The sequence below is a fragment of the Oryctolagus cuniculus genome, chromosome 7 (genome assembly GCF_051225735.1).
Source record: "Oryctolagus cuniculus isolate XC-2025 breed Fujian yellow rabbit chromosome 7, ASM5122573v1, whole genome shotgun sequence".
Classification (NCBI taxonomy): Eukaryota; Metazoa; Chordata; class Mammalia; order Lagomorpha; family Leporidae; genus Oryctolagus; species Oryctolagus cuniculus.
The window spans coordinates 105110894-105134654 of record NC_142873.1 but is presented as its reverse complement, the minus strand read 5'-3'; the positions used below and the strand labels follow the sequence as shown (position 1 = coordinate 105134654).

General features: G+C 45.0%; 1 long non-coding RNA gene across 1 annotated transcript; it reads left to right on the top strand.

Annotated features, from left to right (window-relative positions):
- LOC149125667 (uncharacterized) lies at window positions 1–23517 on the top strand. The gene is made up of 3 exons (XR_016237284.1): window positions 1–395; window positions 22041–22131; window positions 22888–23517. It is a non-coding gene; the product is annotated as an uncharacterized LOC149125667 (long non-coding RNA).
- The last annotated feature ends 244 nt before the right edge of the window (window positions 23518–23761 follow it).

Here is a 23761-nt window from a genome sequence, read left to right as displayed (position 1 = left end):
CTGAGTTCTGCTTGGTTCTGCTTCCGGTTCCAGCTTCCTGCTTCCTGCCAATGCATCCTGGGAGGCAGCAAATGATGGTTCAAGTGCTTGGGCCACTGCACCCACGTGGGAGCCCTGGATGGGGTCCCTGTGTAATGTGCTAGTAGAAGTTACAGTATAGGGTGGTTGGACTGTGCCAGCCACTACAGCACTCGGGGTCAAAGAAGCCCTCCGTGTAGACGCGCCAGACTCGGGTGACAAGGTAGTGAGTGGTAAAGATGGCAGACAGAAATTGGCTTCTCCCGGAAAGATTTCCGGGATCTCAACTGTGTCCCAGGGAGCCTCGTGAGGTCTGCAGACAGTGGAGTCAAAGCTGTGGTATTACTACAGACGCGCAACTTGGAGAACTCACTCAGGTAAGCGGCATCTCCGCCGTCCAGATCCTCTAGAATGCCATCTTTCGTTCACTTTCAGATCTTCAGCATCAGAAAAAAGATGGCTGCCAGGGAAAACAGGTCCTGGCTGGGGAGGAAATGACTGGATCTGTGGTGCCGCCCGCTAAGGGGAAGCGGGGAAGAGAAGGTCCCTGGGTGCCGCGTGTCCGGAGCAGGGCGGAACGCTCCGTGTCATTGGGAGTTCCTTCAGCTTGCTCTTGTATTCCCTGGACATACTTTCAGTGATGGGTTGGGGTTCTTTTGTTTGTGTTTTGGCAAATCCTTACTTCTGGCACTACAAGATTCTCCAGGCTTATCCTCTGTATTTCCTGCCCCAGTCCCAAAATCAGCCATTTCTTCAAATAGAATGGTATTTTTTTTTTTTTAATTAGGCTCTTGTATGCTTGTTGCGACACGGAGGTCATTGCTTTGAGTCTCTCATAGCTGACAGGGCAAAGAAATACATGTTTGAATACCAAATCATGTAAACATTTCTATCAGTATCTTTATTAAGTTAAACGTGAGTTCTTTGGATGTATCCAGCTGTAAGAGATTATCATAAAACATCACTCCAGCTCTTTCTTTGGTTGATATGAAAACTTCAAGTACAGGCTGGCGCCGCGGCTCACTAGGCTAATCCTCCGCCTTGTAGTGCAGGCACACGGGGTTCTGTCCTAATTGCCCCTCTTCCAGGCCAGCTCTCTGCTGTGGCCTGAGTGCAGTGGAGGATGGCCCAAGTCCTTGGGCCCTGCACCCCATGGGAGACCAGGATAAGTACCTGGCTCCTGCCTTCGGATCAGCGCAGTGTGCCGGCCATTAGAGGGTGAACCAACGGCAAAGGAAGACCTTTCTCTCTGTCTCTCTCTCTCACTGTCCACTCTGCCTGCCAAAAAAAAAAAAAAAAAAAAAACAAAAACCTTCAAGTACAGCAGTAAGAAATTTGGCTCCCACTTTCTGTCACATTTACTTATTTGTCAGAGAGAGAGAGAGAGAGAGAGAATGAGAATGGTTCAGAATTATTAACTGTATCCCCATGGGAAACATCTTTATGGACTACCGTTGATTAATAGTACTGTTCAGTTCAATTGTATTCTTACTGATTTTCTGCTTGTTGGAGCTATCAATTACTGAAAGAGTGCTGGTTAAATCTCCAATTACAATAATGGATTTGTCTACTTATCCTCATAGTTCTATTAATTTTTACCTCATGTCTTTTGATATTCTGTTTTTAGGTTCATGCACATTAAAGAGTGCATCTTGGATGTTCCTTGCAAAATTGAACCCTTTATCATTTTGTAATGTCCTTTGTATTTTATCCCTGATAATTTTTCTTATTCTGAAGGCTGATTTGACTAAAATTAATGTAACTACTCCAACTCTCTCTTGCTTAGTTAGTATCATTATGGTATACCTCGCCATCATTTTACTTTTAACTCATTTGTGTCTTTATATTGTAAATGAGTTTCTTGTAAATATGCATAGTTGGGTTTTCTTTATCTACACTGACAGTTTCTCTCTTTTAATTGGTATATTTAGACAATGCACATTTAATTTGATTATTGATATATTTGGTTCAACATTTACCATGTTAGTAATTTTTTCTATTTATTGCACTTTTTCTTTATTTCTTTTGTTTAAAGATTTATTTATTTTTTTGAAAGGCAGAGTTACAGAGAGGCAGAGGCAAAGGCAGAAAGAGAGAGAGAGGTCTTCTATCTGCTGGTCACTCCCCAAATGGCTGTAATGGCCGGAGCTGGGCTGATCTGAAGCCAGGAGCCAGGAGCTTATTTCAGGTCTCCTACATAGGTGCAAGGGCCCCAAGGACCTGGGTCATCCTCCACTGCTTTTTCAGGTACATTAGCAGGGAGCTGGATCAGAAGTAGAGCAGCCAAGTCTCGAACTGGTGCCCATATGGGTTGCTGGCACTGTAGGCTGGGGCTTTAACCCCCTGCTACACCACAGTGCTTGGCCCCACTTTTTAAAAATTTCTCTTTTATTTTCTCCCACTTTTCTGCCCTCTAGTTTTAGAGGATTTTGTATAATTTAATTTTCTCTCATGTTAACATATTAATTATATATTTTTTAAAGATTTATTTATTTATTTGAAAGTCAGAGTTACACAGAGAGAGAAGGAGAAGCAGAGAGAGAGAGAGGTCTTCTATCCTCTGGTTCACTCCCCAATTGTCTACAATGGCTAGAGCTACACCCATTCGAAGCCAGGAGACAGGAGCTTCATCCAGGTCTCCCATGTGGGTGCAGAGGCCCAAGCACCTGGGCCATCTTCTACAGCTTTCCCAGGCCATAGCAGAGAGCTGGAACAGAAGTGGGGCAGCTGGGACTCAAACTGGCGCCCACATGGGATGTCGGCACTGCAGGCGGTGGCTTTATCGGCTATGCCACAGCGCTGGCCCCTTCAATTATATCTTTTTTTAAAAAAAGATTTTATTTATCTATTTGAGAGGTAGAGTTTCGACAGTGAGAGGGAGAGACAGAGAGAAAGGTCTTCCCTCCGTTGGTTCACTCCCCAGATGGCCGCAACAGCCTGAGCTGCGCCAATACGAAGCCAGAATCCAGGTGCTTCCTCCTGGTCTCCCATGTGGATGCAGGGGCCCAAGCCCTTGGGCCATCCTCCACTGCCTTCCCAGGCCATAGCAGAGAGCTGGATAGGAAGAGGAGCAGCCGGGACTAGAACCGGTGTCCACATGTGATGCGATCACCACAGGCGGAGGATTAACTTTAGTGTGCCACTCAGTTATATCTTTAAAAAAAAAATCTTTCGGTCATTGCCCTAGAATTTATAACATAGATTTATATGACTCATTTAAGTCTGCTTTCATATAATACCATATCACTTCACATGTAATACAAGTGTCTCTCTCTCTCTCTCTCTTTTTTTTTTTTTTTGTCAGGCAGAATGGACAGTGAGAGAGAGACAGAGAGAAAGGTCTTCCTTTGCCATTGGTTTACCCTCCAACGGCCACCGCGGCCAGCGCGCTGCAGCCAGTGCACCGCGCTGATCCGATGGCAGGAGCCAGGTACTTATCCTGGTCTCCCATGGGGTGCAGGGCCCAAGCACTTGGGCCATCCTCCACTACACTCCCTGGCCACAGCAGAGAGCTGGCCTGGAAGAGGGGCAGCCGGGACAGAATCCGGCGCCCCAACTGGGACTAGAACCTGGTGTGCCGGCACCGCAAGGCGGAGGATTAGCCTAGTGAGGCACCGGCCCACAAGTGTCTCTTAACAGTATTCCCATTTCGTCCTTCCCATCCCTTATTTTTTAATGCTGTATTCCCTAGATTTTGTCTTTAAGTATCTTTTTTTCAAAGATTTTATTTATTTACTTGAGAGGTAGAGTTACAGACAGAGAGAGGGAGAGACAGAGAGAAAGGTCTTCCATCTGTTGGTTCACTCCTCAAATGGCTGCAACAGCTAGAGCTGGGCTGATCCAAAGCCAGGAGCCAGGAGCTCTGCTATGGCCAGGGTCCCAAGTACTTGGACCATCTTCTACTGCTTTCCCAGAAAGCTAGATCTGAAGAGGAGCAGCCGAGACTCAAACTGGTGCCCTTATAGGATGCTGGCACTGCAGGTGGAAGCTTAGCCCACTATGTCACAGTGCTGGCCTCCTACAGTGTTTCTGATTTCTAGCATTTCTTTATTCTTTGTTAGAATTTCTTTATTCTTTGTTTTGTCTCTCTGCTATATTATGTGTGTTCTTACATGTTCTTTATTTTTTCCCATTAAAGTCCTTAACATATTTATCACATTTATTCTAAATTTCCTATCTGATAATTCTAAAATCTGTGTCATATTTCTGAATCTGATTTTGATGCTTGCTTTGTTTCTTCTTTGCTTTTTTTTTTTAAGATTTATTTTACTTATTTGAAAGGCAGAGGTACAGTGAGAGGTAGAGATAGAGAGAGAGGTCTTCTGTTTGCTGGTTCACTCCCCCAAATGGCTGCAATGACCAGGGCTGCACCAGGCTGAAGCCAAGAGCCAGGAGCTTCTTCCTGGTTTCCCACATGGATGCAGGGGCCCAAGCACTTGGGCCATCCTCTGCTGCTTTCCCAGGTGCATCAGCAGAGAGCTGGATTGGAAGTGGAGCAGCTGGGAATCCAATTGGTACCCATATGGGATGCCAGTGGTGCTGTAGGCTGGGGCTTTAACCCGCTGTGCCATTGCACTGGGCCCCTTTCTTTTCTTTTAGTATGCTTTGTAAATTTTTATTGAAATTCATATATAATATATTAGGCAATTTGGACCAAGATAAGTAGGCCTTTAGTGTAAAATTTTGTGTTAATGTTTACTATAGCTATAGATGCCCGTAGTGCCTCCTTATTTTCGTCCTTTGTTTTCTTTGTCTTTCCCTAAGAAGTCCTTTTAAAATAGTCTTGAAGCTCTTTCAAATATAATCTAGTGTTGTTAAATTGGACTGCTGCAACCATTCTTAAGCGTTTAAAAATTAACAGAAAATTGATCTCTGTGAAACATAGGAGTGGGAATAAGAGAGGGAGGAGATATATAGGACGGCACATACTCACTCAGATCTACCTCCAATGATGGAACTAAGAAATGTGCCAGGGGATTTCAACTCAACCTTACCAAGGAGGCAGGTACCAATGCCAGCACACTTGGTAAAGTGATAAGTATAAATACACAACCAATCAAAAAGATAGGGTAAGTGTCGAAGAGATTTCACAAATAAGACCAGTGTAAGCAAATAATGAAGGATAGAATCAAAAGGGAGAGAATGATCCTGCGGGGGAAGCAGGACACACAGCACACTCACAGAATGGCAAACGCCCAGAACAGCACTCCTGCCTCAGAATCAACCCTTGGGACATTTGGATCTGACTAAAAGGTCCATGAGAGTCTCACAGGCATGGAAAGCCATGACATGGTGGCAAAAAACAATCTAAATGAAAGATCCTGGTGAACAAGACCCCAGCAGAAGGATCAGGCCATCAAGGAGAGAGACACCTTTCTCTGAAGGGAGGAAGGAACCTCCACTGTGATACGGCCTTGACTAAACAAATTCAGAGTTGGTGAACTCAAGGGGCTTCCATAGCCTAGACAGCTCATAGCAAGAGTCTCGGGTGATTGCTGACATCATAAGTAAGAGTGCCAATTGTTAAATCAACAACGGGAGTCACTGGGTTCATGCTCCCCACACAGGATCTCTGTCCTTAATGTGTTTAACTATGAAACTCAAAAACAACACTACTAGTCGAACAAGACCCTATACCTGGTTCGGTTGTGTGAGTGCAGCCTGTTGAAATCCCTGCTTAGTATTTACTAAGTTGATCTTCAGTATATGAAGGTAATTGAAAATGAAACGTGATGAAGGGCGGGATGGGAGAGGGAGTGGGTGAGGGGAGGGCCACGGGAGGGAGGGAGGTCGGGGGGGGGGAGGCCACAACAATACAAAAGTTGCATTTTATGTTCTACTTAAAACTATTGGTTGAACTCTGTAATTAATACACAATTACTCTTAGGTGTTTAATTAATGCTATAACTAGTACTCAAATAGTATTTTACACTTTGTGTTTCTGTGTGGGAGCAAAATGTGGAAATCTTTACTTAATATATGCTAAATTGATCTTCTGTATATAAAGATAATTGAAAATTAATCTTGATGTGAAGGGGAAGGGGAGAGGGAGTGGGAGAGGGGAGCGTTGTGAGTGGGAGGGACGTTATGGGGGGGAGGAAGCTATTGTAATCCATAAGCTGTACTTTGGAAATTTATGCTCATTAAATAAAACAAACAAACAAACAAACAAAAAAACAACCCATAAAAAAATTGGACTGCTGTTGATGCGGTGGTAAGGCTTATAGAAAGGAAGAGTTCTATAATATTTAATTTTCAGGTTTTTGGTGGGCCCAAGTCTCTGAGCTTCAAAAGTGTTTCTTAGTCTTTGTTTTATGAAGCAAGAATGGATGCTACAGAGGACCAGAATTTGCTTTTGACCTGTCCCCATGTAGATACAACTCTGATCAAGCTGTTTCCCCATTCGTGGGCTATCAACATATTCTACTATAATTTTTGTAGTGTAGTTTTTCACTCCCCAATTGGCTGCCATGGCTGGAGCTACACCGATCTGAAGCCAGGATTCAGGAGCTTCTTCTTTCACAAATAAGTAGTTAATTAAACTTTGTATGTGGTGTGTTTTAATATAGTTCTATTTTTCTTGCATAGGGAAGCAGGTTTCTCAATACCATCTACCAATCAGATAGATATAAATTTATGATGGAAAAAATTATTGAGAAATTTCTCCCAATTAATGGGGGCGAGGGACTAGAGAAATGGGGACAGTTTCTTAGAGATCTTGCCATATCATCTGGAAAGAACCTAGAAAAGAGAAGAGAAAAGGATTTCCAGACACAACAATGGCCAAATGGCACAGAACCAAGAAAGCATCTATGAATGAAATAGTGGTTAATTTGGAATCCATCCTAGAAATCATCTCTGGCCGATTACTCCATTTCCTAGGTGAATAATTTGCCCATGTTTACACAGCTATAAAGTTGTAGAGCTGAGATTCAAACCCGGCAAGAATGACTCCAGCACTTATTCTCCCAACCACAGCCGAAGGCTGGAACCTACTCAAGGTTGCCTAGCCAGTCGAGCACAGAGCCAGGACGAAGCCTTTCGTCCTTATCTCCCAAGCCCCACCTTCCACTATTGCACAGATATACAGCCTGAAAAATACAGAAAAAAGATTCCATAAGGATCAGCAGTGATAATCTCAGAAGTCAGAGAAGACTGTGGAGTTGCACTAATCAAGCTTTGAATACACTGCCAGCATAGTCTTTTAATTAAATGGGCCAGAATCCTTCTTTGGAACCTTTCTGGATATTATGAGGTCTATGTAAGTGATTGTCTTAGATTCCAGGGTATGCATCAACCAATGAAAGCTAGCTCTCCCTTGAGGGTGGAAGTAGAGAGAGGAGAGGGGGAATGGCAGAGGAGGCTTGCCTCAGAGTGTTATCGTGCTGTAATTAAAAGTGAAATACAGGGCCAGCGCTGTGACGCAGTAGGTTAATCCTCTGCCTGTGGCGCCGGCATCCCATATGGGTGCTAGTTCGAGTCCTGGCTGCTCTACTTCCAATCTAGCTCTCTGCTATGGCCTGGGGAAGCAGTAGAAGATGGCCCAAGTGCTTGGGCCCCTGCACCCCTGTGGGAGACCCAGAGGAAGCGCCTGGCTCCTGGCTTCGGATTGGCTCAGCTCCAGCCATTGTGGCCATTTAGGGAGTGAATCAGCGGATGGAAGACCTTTCTCTCTGTATCTCCTTCTCACTGTCTGTAACTCTACCTCTCAAATAAACAAATAAAATCTTTAAAAATATGTATATATTTTTAAAAAGTGAAATACTAGATGTTCACATCACAACATGAATGAGTACTGAAAAGCACTAAGAAAATGAGATGAGGTCAGTGTTATCCCCTTATTTACATAAATTAAAGATACATGCTCACAAAATAATATTACACTTTTTTCAGGGACACGTATATATGACAAACATTAAATGCTTTAGAAGTCACCAGTGGGAGACAGGGAAAGACCATGAGCTAAGCAGAATACATCAGGATACTTCAAAAAGTTTATGGAAAGTGGAATTGAGCCGGCGCCGTGGCTCAATAGGCTAATCCTCCACCTTGCGGCGCCGGCACACCGGGTTCTAGTCCCGGTCGGGGCGCCGGATTCTGTCCCGGTTGCCCCTCTTCCAGGCCAGCTCTCTGCTATGGCCAGGGAGTGCAGTGGAGGATGGCCCAGGTGCTTGGGCCCTGCACCCCATGGGAGACCAGGAAAAGCACCTGGATCCTGGCTCCTGCCATCGGATCAGCGCGGTGCGCCGGCTGCAGCGGCGGCCATTGGAGGGTGAACCAACGGCAAAGGAAGACCTTTCTCTCTGTCTCTCTCTCTCACTGTCCACTCTGCCTGTCAAAAAAAAAAAAAAAAAAAAAAAAAAAAAAAAAAAAAAAAAAGAAAGTGGAATTGAAGGATAAGTTTATTTTGATGCAAAAAAATTTGAAATCCATGTATAGTTTTTTCATAACATGCATTTTCCATGAACTTTTCGAAGACCCCTCTTAGTGCCTGGCCTATAACCTGTCCTTAAACATCCGGAAAAACTGATGTGTGAAAGTTTAGTATTTCCATCTTCAAACAATATCTCCAGCATGGCTACTCATACCCACAAGTGGTAGAAAAATCCTCTACAGATGGTACTTTCTGATGTGGGATATGGAAAATGTAGTCAATACAAGCCATTGGAGAGAGCCGGAAAGAGCATGCCCAGGGGCCTGGAGTGGTCATCAGAGCCTCGTAGAGGAAGCTGGAGTATAGAACTGAGGGGGCAAGGCATGGACAAAGGTTTGAAAGCAGGAAGCTCAAGGCATTCAGTGGTGGTGAATTTTCTTCTGTTAATATTGGTATCACCTAGGAGATCTGTGAAAAATATGTTGGAAAAGGTGGCTTGCAGAGAGATTACAGGGACCTGAAAATCCAGGAGAGAAAATATGAGATCCCTCCCTCTCTCCCTCCTCCCTCCCCTCCCCTCCCCTCCCCTCCCCACCCCTCCCCTTCCCTCCCTTTATAGCAACAGCTACAGAAACAGCAATGAGAAAAACCAACAGAAAATCAGCCCAGTTACTAAGCTGTGTTGTCAGATTGAAGGTGAAAACCCAAATTTCAACATCTTATGTGTTGCCTACAGAAGCCATACAGAAGCCCCCTGGAAGGTATGTACCTCTTAGGATAAGAATCCTGGGGGCTGGCACTGTGGTGTAGCAGGTAAAGCCGCCATCTGCAGTTCTGGCATCCTGTATGGGCCCTGGTTCGAGTCCAGCTGCTCCACTTCCAATCCAACTCCCTGCTATGGCCTTGGAAATCAGTAGAAGATGGTCCAAGTCCTTGGGCTCCTGCTCCCATGTGGGAGACCTGGAAGAAGCTCCTGGCTCCTGGCTTCGGATCAGTACAGCTCCAGCCATTGCAGCCAATTGGGGAGTGAACCAGCAGATGGAAGACCTCTCTCTCTCTGCTTCTCCTTCTCTCTCTGTGTAACTCTGACTTTCAAATAAAATAAATCTTAAAAAAAAAATCTTTGAGGGCTGCATTCACTCAGGAGGAGTAACAGCAAGTTGCAGCATTAAGAGAAACGTGTCCCTGGGACCAGAAGGAATGCAGGTTGGGTAAGAACATCAACAGCCTCAGAGGTGAAGACAGTGTGCTCACATGCCAGAGAGGGCCCTGGCCTGAGTCTGACGCAAGTAGGGGCTGTGCAGGAGTTTTGCCTTTGTTGACCTACCTTTTGCAATTGTGTTCTTCAAGGAGTACAGCTTTATTATTTTATTGTCAGTTTTAACCATATATAATTTTCCCCTTTTGTTTAATCAATCTTGCTTAGAAATTGTCACATCAAGTATTACTTTATTATAGTGTATAAAACAGTCCTGTGAGACTGGTCTGATTAGGGCATTGATGAATTTTTTAAAAAGATACTGAATTGCATCATGTGTGAAAACGAGCTTCCAGCTCATCGGCACGCAGGTCGGTGCAACCCATTGCTATAACCAGCGGGCCATTTCCACACCCAGAAGCCACGCTCAGCTCCCTTCCGCAGAACTGCTCCTTGCCCATTAATTACCAGGCAGATTTCCACAGTGACAGTTTTGCTTGCATTTTACCGTATATGAGTAGAATCACATAATAGATTTCCTTTTGTCATGGATTTCTGTGCTTAAAATGATGTTTGTGAGATTGGTTCATGTCTTATGTTTCTAGTTTTTTCCCCCTATCACAACTGCTATGGAGTGTTTCAGAGAATGAATACATCACGTTTTCTACTATGAATGAACATTTGAGTTGCTTCCAGTTTGGGGCTATTTTTGTCCTCTTGTTAACTCAGCATCTGCTGAGTCTGTAATGAAACCCAACTTTTCATTCTTTTTTAAGATGTAGCTGAGCCAAGCCTAAGCCAGAACCAGGAGCTTCACTGGGGTCTCTGACATGGGTGCAGGGGCCCAAGGACTTGGGTCATCATCTGCTGATTTCCCAGGCACATAAGCAGGGAGTTGGATCAGGAGCGGAGCAGCCCGAATTGAACCAGTGCCCGTGTGATGCTGGTGTCACAGGCAGCAGCTTTAGCTACTGTGCCACAACTCAGGCCCCTTGTTTTTGTTTTTTTTTTTTTTTTCTTTTTCTTTTCCATCTCCCCCTGCCCCAAAGATTTATTTACTTATTTGAAAGTCAGAGTTACAGAGAGAGAGAGAGAGAGAGAGAGAGAGCGAGCCAGAGAGCGCCCTTGGTACTTCTTAACTTGCATGAAGCTGGGAATCATGCCAGTGAAGAAGGCCTATGCAGATGGAACACAGGAGCCCTATCAGATGGAACACTTCCATCTCAAATATGTGTGTGTGTAATGATCCCTTTGTCATTCTGAAAAAGGCAAGTCCTAATCTAAACTTTTAGAAAAAGGACCATATTTTGTTATATAGAGAATAAATAAATGTAAGGTAATAAAATGATATGCTTCAACTTGAAAATGCTCAGGTGTGATGATACCGGAGAGGCAGTGAGGTTGGCAGGTGCTCACTCTAGCTTACAGCAAACAGATTTGGATATAGGAAAAGTAAGACAATACTCAGAGTACTATATTTAATATTCCAAGATAAAGGCTAGCGGCATATTTGTGTGCACATAGAAGTAGGACCAGTGTGAATGTGACAGCTGCAAGTACCTAGTGATACAGGTGTGTTGTATTGTTGACCCGAATACCAGAGGCAGTTATCATGGGTGATGGAATAGCTTGAAGTGGTGAATACTTCTTGGTCAAGTTCCAAATTGTTCTACTCTGAACCATGTGCTGTTTGTCCAGTTAGACCCAATACTGGCTGGTGATACACATTCTCAAGACTGTAAGTTGCTTGTACATTACCAAAAAGAAGTTCTGTTGCGCATGTTTTACGTTTTGTACTTACGTAGTTATGCTGTCTAACATCATATCCACTAGCCGTATATTGTTACTGAGCACCTGAAATGTGACTGCTGGAATTGAGGAACTGGAATTTTAATTTAATTTAGCTAAAATTTAATGTAAAATTTAATTTACCCTAAAATTGAATCATTGCACAATACTTTTCTGTTGAACACAACTTACTTTGATAGGACCATATTTCACCTAAACCATTAGTTGTGTAAGATGTTTATGTTACACTGTAATGCATGTGCCAGGCTTGCGTGTTGTTTCTAGCTTGTATGTCACCATCTAGTCAATGTCAGTGATCTGATTTATGTTGGAGTGATTTTTTCTATGTATTTTTGTAACATTGTAATATATTCATTTTAAAACTTTGTACAGAGAATACATTACACATTACCTATTTTCACCTATTTAAATGTGGCTTCTAAAACTTTCTACATTACACAAGTGGCTCACATGCTGTTTCTCTAGGACAGTGCTATTTCATATGATCTGTAAAATTTATTCCAAGCAAATGTTGTCATATCCACTTTCATTGGTTTTGTAGATAAACCCCAAGTTCAAGTGAATACACAGCATGCAACTGCTATTTCCAAAGCAGTTTAAGCAAGGTGCCACAGTGTCCACCTTCTGCTAGTATTCAATATGCATTGGATGAATGAATGGATTTGTGTGAAGCAAACACACGAGGACACACGGATGAATGCTGCACACTGTGTTGGGCTGGGGATCGCACAGTTGAAAAAAGTCCTTGCATTGCCAGGGATATGCACCTTTGATGCCTTAACTAGACGTTCTCAGCTCTATCGCATGCAACATGGCCATGTAAAATAATATTTGTATTGCTCTTCATTATCCTGAAAATAGAAATTCATAAATAATCTAAACTTTTAGGAAATGGTACAAAATGAGAATCAGTAAGTGATTGGTGATGTATAGCGAAATAGTAAGTATTCTAATCTGGAAATTCTCAGAGATATGACGAAGTTGGCAGATGCTTGTTCTTACTTATAATGAGTAAATTTGGATGTAAAACAGGAAACTACTCAAGGAATATTTATTGTTGGCATTTTCTTTATATTTAGCATTTTGAGGTGAAGACTGAATGAGTATATTAAGGTGAAAGTGACAGCTCCAAGTACAAACTGATACAGTTGTGTTGTTTTATTGACCCAAATATCAGAAGCCAATTTGTCATTTAAAAAAAAAAATTTAAGGAAGCTTTTATTAAGTTGTCATTAATGATGGAAGATTTCAAAGTGCTGAGCCATTCTTGGTTAAGTTCTGAAACAAGTAAAGTACAATCTCCCCTTGATTCACTTTTTGGAAATTACAGCCCTGGAAAATTCAGTACATACAAAGACAATAAAATAGCCCTTAAAAATACATAAAATGGAGTTACAGATCGTGAGTTTGGGTCACAATACAGATTCTTACTTCCATAAATTTCTAATGGTGTTTTGGAATTTGTATGGAACTGTCTCCTCCATTGTTGGCTATTAGCGGATTTGTCCCTTGCCCATTAAATCCCAGTAGTACCTTCTCCCCCAATTATTGTGAAGATCAATCCCTCCTTGCCCAACAAATTGTCCAATGCCTCCCAGAAAAAATTGCCATCCTGGTTGAGAGCCTGTACCTCGTTCATGTAAAGATAGAGCTGCCTTCCTTCCCCCACTGCCTTTCCCAAATTCTGTGAAAGCCCAGCACATGCAATGTGGGTATACAGCAAACCACATATGAGGACTCCAAACTCAGATCACTGAATCATCTTTCTGTTTATTATTATTTTATAAGTGTCATAGTATCTTCCAAGTCAAAGAGATACATTTATAGACAGGGACAATGTCCGGTGGGGTGACAAGGAGAGAGACAACAGGCCGGCAGAATGAAGGTGGGCGAGCCTACACCTAAAGCACCTAGTCCCAGAGCTTTCACATTTGCAAAAGGTAAGATATAACCTGGTTTCTCAATTTCAAGAGGAACACATGACCGGTGCCTCAATTCCTCTGTTCATATGATGGAAACAAATTACTGCCAAAGTAAGGACATGGACTCTGGAGTCAGACTACTTAGATTCAACTTGACTTCACTCTTGCAGCCCGGAGACCTGGAGTTTATCACTGTGCACTTCAGCCCCCTGCCTATAAACAGGATCATAGCCATACCTGAAATGCCTACCATGTGGGTACCATGTGGGCTTAGATAAGTTGATATACATAAACTGGCTAGAAAGGTAAACAGTAGCTACTTATAGAAGCATTTGCTAAATAAGCAAAAAAAAGAAAAAGTTGCTCGGGGAAAATATAGCTTTGCACAGCCATTTCTTTCACAAAGTGATATGAGATTGAATTACCTAGACTGCATGCTCAGAGGAAACTTGACATTCCTCAGTTCCAACAGGCGTGTACTATAATGTCTGCTGTGCTTTGCAATAAATCATGGGGCCAGAGCTGGCTTCAGGTGAGGTGCAAAGAAGTGGTCTATTGTCTCCCCCACACAGAGTGTATCTGGGCTCCAAAATTCTGCCTTCCACCAACATCCTAATGCAATTCCAATTACCATTTCTTCCCAAGTAAAGAGAGAGAACATGAGAAATCAAGTGCAAGAGACCCATAAACTCAAAATCCTCCAAGACTATGTGAATCCACAGTGGAGTTTCTTTGAATAGAGTCTTCACTTTGGCTGTGTATTGGACAGGTTTGGAGATGGGAGGGAGAAGGTGGGAAGGTAGGGGTTAAAGTTTTGGCAAGAATTCAAAATTAAATTGGACTGGCACAGTTGGACCACTTACCAGTCTGAGACTGCATGCCAAGTTACTGAGAGTCTCCAAGGCCCATTTTCCTCATCTGTAACCTGAGGATGGTGCTAATCACTGCCCGGTGGGATGGCTGTGAAGACAGAGTGCCCAGCGCTGCGCCTGGCGCAGAGCCAGCGGCCGATAAATGTCAGTCTTCATTGCCATTGCCATTGTTGCAGGCATCAGCAACCTGTCACAAGGGAAGTACTTTTCCTTCGGCCTCTGAGGGAACGAGGCCTTGTGCGAGTCCACCTTAGGAAGGCGTCATTTTGGTTTCTTCCTTCTTCATTGAAGCTGTCATCTGGAGAGAAAGAACTGGGAAGCCGAGTCGCTCTAAGGGCCCGTGAAGCAGCACAGGGAGCAGCACGTGCAGTTAGACCCAGTCAAGCCTTCCCTCTGGTGTGTGGTCCTGAGCACGTTGTCCTCCCTCTCTGACCCTTAGATATTTGCTCATTGCCCAGGATCTAACACATGACAGGGCTTGCTGGGATGAAGCTGCTGGTTCCTAAATGAGGACCTTTGCAATATCATGCAAGATGCCCAGAAAGGCCATGAATTGGGAGGGAATCCCCCAGTGATGAAAGTTAGGAAAGACTGCAAGGAGTTTGTGAAGTGTGTGTTTCTATACCCATTCCCTATCCCATTCACAAGGAAAAAGGTAAAATTCTATAAAAATTAAAAAGGTAAAATTCTTAAAAATTCAATAACAAGGGGCAGGCATGTGGTGCTGCAGTTGGGATCCTGCTTGGCACACCCACGTCTCACATCAGAGTGCATGAGTTTGAGTCTTGGCTCCATTCGTGATTCTAGCTTCTTTCTCTGGGAGGTAGCAGGTGATGGCTCCACTTCTTGGGTCCTTGCCATGCACATGGGAGACCTGGATTGAATTCCGAGCTCCTGGCTTCAGCCTGCCCTAACTTCTAATGTTGTAGGCATTTGGGTGGGGGGAGGGTAAGCCAGTTGATGGGAGATTCTCTCTCTCCCTCTCTGCATTTGTGTCTGCCTTTTAAATAAATTAAAAAAAAAGTACTTCAAAAGTTCATTAACAGTAACTCCCCACTACTAAACTATCACCAGACAGAAAAGGTCTTACTGTATGTTTTCATTTTCAAAGGGACTTTGACCTTGTGCATGTGGGTGGTAGGTGATAAATGCCTTCCTCGCAGCTGCAGAGGTGCGGGCAGCCAGCATTCTGCTCACCGGGAAGCAAGGACAGGTGGGGCACGTTTACCACGGGCCATCTGTGTAGCCTCACCATTTCATTCAACACCTGCCTTCCTGTGTGTGTGGGGGGGGTGGGGCGGCTGGCCGGGGGGTGGGTAGGAACCATTTTCTCTCCTCCTATGCTCTTGCCAGTATAGATCAGAGGACTTCCTGTTCTCTCTGGGGAAATGAGAACTTAGCTCCCATCCGCCCTTCTGTCTCTCCTTCAGTTCTTCCCAAGAGAGGGAACGACCTGTCTTGGTGAGGTAGGAGAAGGGACCTGACCAGTGATCACAGGGTGGAGATGCATCTGTGAAAAGAGCCAGATCCCAGCCCAGGGTCTGGAGACCACCGTCTCTCTCCCTGCACTCCAGAATTTACTGATTTGTGGCCAGCTGCTGACCCCCAGGTATCTGCACCACACGTGCAGGTCCAGACTCAGTTGGAGTTGTGCCATTGGAAGGTTTGGCTGGAGGTCCAGGTTAAGGGCTCAGTGCCCAGCAAGACTGCTGCAGTCCCCTCCTTCAGGCTGTATTATGACAATTTTTCAATTGGTTCAGAGCCAGAGAAACTTTACTAACCCCAAGAAGCGGGAAAGGGCCATGAAAAGGATATAGCTTGGCTGGCACCATGGCTCACTAGGCTAATCCTCCGCCTGTGGCACCGGCACCTCGGGTTCTAGTCCTGGTCGGGGTGCCATATTCTGTCCCGGTTGCTCCTCTTCCACTCCAGCTCTCTGCTGTGGCCTGGGAAGGCGGTGGAGGATGGCCCAAGTGCTCGGGCCCTGCACCGCATGGGAGACCAGGAGGAAGCACCTGGCTCCTGATTTCAGATCGGCACAGCACGCCGGCTGTAGCGGCCACTTGGGGGGGTGAACCAAAGGAAAAAGGAAGACCTTTCTCTTTGTCTCTCTCTCTCTCTCTCACTGTGTAATTCTGCCTGTCTATATATATATATATATATATATATATATATATATATATATATAGCTTGAGCCCCTTGTTGGGCGAGGAAAAGGCCAAATCCCTCCCTCCTGTTGGCCCCTCTCCAGGCCCACCTGGGTCCTGGCAGCCAGATGATGTGCTTGGTCACCTGGTCTGCACCTCCTGCTTCAAGCAGTGGTCCTGCATCTGACCTCACTGTCTGGGTCTTGTCTATGTAGACTCCTTGCCTCACCTTGCTGTGAATATTGCTTTCATTCACTGGGAAACCCTTGTATCTTCCTCCCCTTGGCCCTCCTCGGATTCCTTTGGTTTGGTGTGAGACTGTGACCAGTGTCCTATTCTGGAATGACCCTTGTGGACTGGAACCTGCAAACAGGTCTGCTGCTTCCCTGTCCAGGGCTCTTCCTGCCTGAATCGGGGAGGACTGTCACTGTGAATCACATGACCGGACTTCTCTTAATACCACACTCCATCAAATAGAACAATAGTTTTATCTCACTGTGATGCAGAGATGGTTGCTATGGAAACCAATGGGGATATGCTTAATTAAATCCTGTAATTGCCCCAAATTAGCAGCAACTCGTGCTCTGGCTTTAATAGGATTTGGACTGAGCTGACTGGGAAGCAGGTGCAGAGGGAAGAATGACCACATATTGGCTCTCATCGCTACCGTTCACGTGACCTCCTAGTAAAGCTCTTTCTCCCACTTTGCCAGAAAGCCAAAGGGATTGAAGGGGAGAAGAGGGAACATGGTGGAGCCCTTCTGATGGGCCAGGAAAGTTAGAATGACACAATAATGCAAACTCTCTCTTCTTAGGCACCCAGGTGGCCATGACTGGGTGACAGGGAGTAGTGCTAAGAGATGGAGAGAGAAAGGGAACATCCTCAAGGACTCCATAGAATGGACTCAGAGGGACCAGTGCTGTGATACAATGGGTTAAGCCACCACCTGTGATGCTGGCATCCCATTTGGGCACTGGTTCAAGACCCAGCTGCTCCACTACTGATCTGGCTCCATGGTAATGTGCTTGGGAAGGTAATGGAAGATGGCCCAAGTGCTTGGGTCCCTGCAGCCACGTAGGAGACTCAGAAGAAGTTCCTGGATCCTGGCTTCGGCCTAGCATAGCCCTGGCCATTGCAGCCATTTGGGGAGTGAACCAGAAGATGGAAGATCTTTCTCTCTCTGTCTCGGTAACTCTGCCTTTCCAATAAATTAAAAAAAAAAAAAAAACTGAATCTTAAAAAAAATAAAATGGACTCAGAATCCCAACACTGTACTTTGTAGGTACAAATTCTCCAAATTCAGAGACTCAAGCTGCTTGGGAAGCCTTATTATCAGGAGAAGCTAGGGTGGACCATGTGTAGGAGCCCAGTGTCAGATCTGAAAGAGGCCTAGCAGCAGCCCTGCAAGGCCTGGCTGTAATCCATGCTGGCAATCAGAGGGTCACCCACACTCTGCTTCGACATTCTGATGATGCAGAGCACACTCCTTCTGGTGCCAGCCCGTTTGGTTCTAAAACATCCCTGGTTGTTCAGCCATGAGCTGAAAAAATGAAGTGGGGTTGGGTACCTCGTCCTCCCTTGATGTGTTTGGCTGGCTGGACTCCCGGAGCTGAGACAGACCCCTGTCTGGCATTGAATCCACCGTGGTCAAGCCACCCTGGCCCTAGGACCCTGGACTATCCTGCCTATTGAGGGATCACCTTCAGCCAGCAGAGAGAATCAGTAAGGAAACACTGAACCTCCCCAATGTAATGTTGGATTAGGAATAAAGAGAACAGCCTTTGTCTCTGAGGGCCCTGCTGTGTTTGTCCCACTGTGATAAAAAGCAAAAGCAAAGTGCAGAGCCTTGTTGCCTAGGATAAATGTCACATGGAACTCCGCCTCCTACACTGTGGTTGGGAGAATAATCGCTATCATTATCAATGGAGAAAGACTCCATATTCCAGATGGAAGTAGGTGAGGTAAATCCTATGGGGTCCCTGAGCTCTCTTGGGGCAACAATAATTCCATGAATTCGGCTGAACATCACATCAGCCCTTGGCAGCTGCATCTCACAGGTGGCTCGCATTAGATTCTCCAATCAGTGAACACCCCCAGGCCATTTCTCCTTTGTTGGTGCAATATCACATGGCCCTCAGTACCAGCTCTGTTCTGAGTGTGGGTGTCCAGGGCCCCTCTAGCTCCTTGCTTGCTTTTACTGTCAAGTTTGAGCTCACATTCTCGCTCTAAAATTCAGGATTGCAAGAATGACTCCCTCCAGGTTCCTCTTCTGGTCTTCACACTCCCAGCAGGTCTCTCCCTGTTGATCTTATCTGCAAGGTCCTGTTTTCTCCAGCTCTAATGTAGCCAGAGCATCATGCCTAATGAAGTTAAATGTCTAAGGCACCCTTTATCAATGTCTACTCTCTCTTTTCCAAAAATGTTGGAGGAAAGGCAGGGGCCAAGGAGCTCTGCTCTTTCTCCCATCTGTTGGGGCATCGTAATTAGCTTAACTGAGACTGTGTAAGCCTTGTGAGAAGTAACAGTGCAGGAGTGTTCATATTTTACACAGCCCCTTTGCATTGTTTACTGTTGTTGGTTTTGTATTTATGCCTTTGCATGAAGTTCAAAATTTATTGCACCAAAATAAACAATTTTTTTTCCAAAAAGACTTATTCAAAATAAATATCTTTTATTTGAAAGGCAGAATCACAGAGAGAAAAGGGCGAAGAGAGAGAGAAAGAGAGAGAGGGAGAGAGAGAGAGAGAGAAAGAGAGATCTTTCATCCATTGGTTCACTCCCCAAATGGTCACAATGGCTGAGACCAGGCCAGATTGAAGCCAGGAACCATGAACTCTGTCTCCCACATCAATAGCAGGGACCCAGGTACCTGGGCCATCTTCTGCTGCTTTCCCAGGCTGGTTTGCAGAGAGCTGGGTCAGAAGAGGAGCAGCTGGGACGCAGACTGGAGCTTGCAATGGGACAGCAGCATCACAAGCAGTGGCTTAACCTGCTGCCCCTCAGTGCTGGCTCCTGAACTTCTCTCTCAAGTCCATTTCCCCACAAGCTCTGTGAAGTACCCTCACAGTACTACACTTCTAGTCAGCTCCTTCTGTTAGTATGTTGTGAATAAACATCATTTACTTAAATATATCTGTTTATACATAAGGTTTAGTCATTGCCTAATATTCCATTGTATAGAGTTGCCATTGTTTAACTGTTAAGCAACAAGGCTTGTGTTTTTTTTTTTTTTGTTATTAACACGTGACAATCTTTTTCAGACAAGGTTTTTTTTTTTTTTTTAAGATTTATTTTATTTATTCGAAAGGCAGAGTTACAGAGAGAGAGAGGAAGACACACACACACACACACACACACACACACAGAGCTTCCAACCACTGGTTCACGTCTCAAATGACCGCAATGGCTGGGGCAGGGCCAGGCTGAAGCCAGGAGCCAGGAACTTCTTCCGGAGTGGGTGCAGGGGCCCAAGCACTTGGGCCGTCCTCTGATGCTTTCCCAGGCTCATTGGCAGGGAGGTAGACAGGAAGTGGAGCAGCCGGGACAAGAACCAGTGCCCATATGGGATGCCGGCGTTGCAGGCCTTACCCCCTATGCCACAATGCCAGCCCCCTCAGACAAGACTTTTTATTGTCAGAGAGTAAAAGGATGTTTGCACCTAAAGGTGAGAGGGTCGATGAGTCGGGACAGTTGAGTGTCTGCAGGCGGAAGCCCTTGCTTCAGGTCCACCCCTGCCAGTTGCTTACTGGCCATGAGACCTTAAGTCAGTCTGTTCAAGCTCTCTGCATCTCAGTCTTCTCATCTGTAATATGACAATAACAACACTTAGGGTAATTGGGAAGTGACACCCATATGAAATTGCCTTTGAACTGTGACTCAAAGTAGGAGATGTGGGGGAAAAAATCAGCATTATTTGCCCCGTACCATGAGCCTTTCCCGTGTCAGGCACTGTCCCATGTTGCACTCCTTCATCTCATTTCATGTCCCAGCACACCCATGAGGCAGGCACTGCTTTTTCGTCCACTTTCTCCATAGCAGGGAAATGAGACAGGTGCATAATCTGCCCAATGGGCACAAAGGTGAAAGTGCCAGGACCACGACTCCGACTCAGGTCTGCTGGGCCTGCACTCTAGCTCCGAAGTGAATGTGATGCAGAAGGTGGCCACACTCCACTCAGCTGTCCGCTGGACCTGACCCTCGAGGAGATGAGCAGAATTCTGGCTAGAGACAACCCAGAGGCCAAAAAGGCCCCACTGGTGCTAGTAGCCTAGGTCCCAGGGGACTTTCTGACTCTGAGTACAGGTGCCGTGATCCTCATAATCACATAACACTTGCCCACTTCAAAGCTCTTTCTCATCCATTCTTTCCCTTGGTCCTGACAATCTGTGTGTGCCACTGGGATCTCATGTGTGAGAAGCAGCTGTCAACAGCACACGCTGTCAGAGGAAACTGGCACACTGGGTGCCTGGTCCCAATCATTTGAAAAGGGCGTGTTCTCAGCTGATTGGAGAAAGATCTGGTCTCGAATCCTGGCTTCTCCGTTTCAAAGTTGTGCAGCTTTGGTTAACTGATTTGACTTCTTGGATCCTGTTTCTTCACCTTTAAAAGAGATCTCAAGGGGCCAGCGCCATGGCATGGTACGTTAAGCCTCTGCCTGCAGCGTTGGCATCCCATATAGAGACAGTTCATGTCTCAGCTGTTCCCCTTCTGATCCAGCTCTCTGCTATGGCCTGGGAAAGCAGTGGAAGATGGCCCAAGTCGTTAGGCCCCTGCACCCACATAGGAGACCCGGAAGAAGCTCCTGGCTCCAGGTTCCTGGCTTCTGGCTTCAGGTTGGCACAGCTCTGGCCATTGCGGCCAACTGTGGAATGAACCAGTGGATGGAAGACCTCTCTCTCTCTGTCTATCCCTCTGTATGTAACTCTGCCTCTCAAATAAATGAATAAATCTTTAGAAAAAAAATGAGAGCGAGAGATTGCAAACAGGGCTAACAATTCTCATGTGACAGCGTAGTCTTAAGGAACCTCATGAGATCATGGGGAGTATTAAAAATACTCACCACTTTCCCGCCGCTCCTGCTCAGGCAGGGCACGCACCTCCACCCCAGCCCTCAGTGTTATGTGGTCTACACAAGACCCCCAAACCCCCTTCCTTCTCCACTGTGGTTGGTTAGACTGAAAGGAGACAACTAGAGAGTAGCTAGCAGGCCTCAAAGGAATTCATCCAATGCTGAGCTGAGTCTTCTTTTGATATTTTTTCACCAAGAACTAACTTTTTAATTTTAATGAATTTAAATAGCCACATGGCACTAGTGACCACTACATCGTATGGTTCAGGGATATAGGTTTATTGGCAGGAGATTAAAGAGAGATAAAAAAGCCGGGGGAAAGTTTGGGAGATATTGTTCTCATGGGAAACACCATCACACCAAGGATGCTGTGGGTTCAGAGGAAGCCAAAGAAATATGAAGGAAAGAAGCTGTCATGCCTGGGGGTGGTCGAGACACCTGTCGGGAGGTCGCGTTGACTGTGAAACACAGTGAGAATGGGGGCTAATGGGAACTCCGAACAACCACCCTGCAACACTGCCTGGTACTGTATACACGGTTTGACGCAGGAGTTTCCGGCTGAGAATGGTGCGAAAGTGATGCAAAGTCAATAGAAACCATACTTCAGATTTCAAAGTTTGATCTTTTTCCAGGCTAATGACATTGTGATGGGCGCTGGGAGACATGGAAAGAATATCCAAGAATGTGAAAGCAAACAAACCACAGCCACACGCATTGCCCTGGGTGAGTCACACAAGCACTGAATTTGAAAAGTGTGTAGATCACATAAACTCTGATTCTCTCCGAATCTTCAAAATGAGTAAGGTGAAATAATGCACTGGCCTGACCTTCATAAGCAGCTGATAAAATATATATTAAGGCAAAGGAAGGGTAAGAACCACATTTGGGAAGGTGACAGCCTGAAGCAGGCCAAAAGCTGGTGTAGGGAGCAGTCCACAGGCACATAAAAAGCCACTGGTTGTATTTTAATTAGGTTCTCAGAGGGCTTTTATTATTTATTTTAATTACTTAGATGTACATTATGCTAGTTATTATAAAATGTTCCATAATAAACATCTCAAAGATACCAGAGCAATAATAACATTTATAATAAAATTTATTTATTGGCTGTTGTCTATGATTAGTCATTAATTCAGAGGAGCCAGGACTCTATCAAAGGGCTCCTTCTGAGTTAGACAAGGGATTTTCAAAGAGTTTATGAAAAAACTGTGGATTTCAAAATTTTCTTGGCACCCAAATAAACATGTACCAACTTGTGAAAACATTGGTGCAAGATCGAGTTATGAGGTGCTAAGAAGGACAACATGAGTCTGAAAAGAGCCCTATCAGAACAACACGAAATCTGTGAGAACAAGAAAGGACCAACAGCAGTGGTCCAGCCTGGGGGGTGGGGGTAGAATCTTTGATGCTTTACAAAAAGTGTATGGGGAAAATGTCCCAAGGAAATCAGGGGTTTCTAAATGGACAGCTTGTTTTCAGGAAGACAAGACAATATTGAAGATGAAGCCCGTAGCTTCAGATCACCCACCCTGATTTGCAAGGAAAAAGGCATTTGGTTCGTGCCCCAGTTGAAGAGGACCAAGGATTCACAGCAGAAACACCAGCCAATACCAAACATCTCTCAACCGGCTCACCTTACACAGTTCTGACTGAAGAATTAAAGGAGTACAAGCTAGCTGCCCAAAGGGGCCCACGTAGCTGCAGACAAGGGCAGAGCTTTCAACAGAAGTTTTAAACAAGTGGGATCAAGATCCTGAATTACTTCTTCAAAAGGAAACAGGAGAAAAACGTGGCTTTACCAGAATGATCCTGAAAGTGAGGCGCAATCGAAGCAGTCACGGCAGAGGTGCCGGTGGTCCGGGCACAGCCAAAGCAGGTTGGTCGGAGGCAACAGCTTTTTTGGGGGGAGGCTCAAGGCATTTTGCTTGTTGCTTTTCTGAAGAGCCAAAGAGTGCATGCTTTCAGAAAGTGATCTTGGAAGATCTTAGAAGAAAAACGTCTTGAAAAGCTGCACCAGAACCTGCACCCTGACAATGCTGCTGCTCATTCCCCTCATCAAAGGAGGGCGGTTCTGTGTGAGTTTTGATGGGAAATCACAAGGCATCCACCTTAGGTCCTGATCTGGCCTCTTCTGACTTTTTTTTTTTTTTTTTGCTTTTTAATATTAAAAAAATTAAAGGGCCCCAATTTTTCTTCAGCTAAAGATATAAAAAGACCTCATTGACATGGTTAAAGTCCATGGACCCTCAGCTCTTCAGAGGTGGTCTAAATGACTGGTCTCATAGCTTACAGAAGCATCTTGAACTTGGTGGAGTTTGTGTTGAGAAATAAAGTTTGTACATATGTTTTTAAG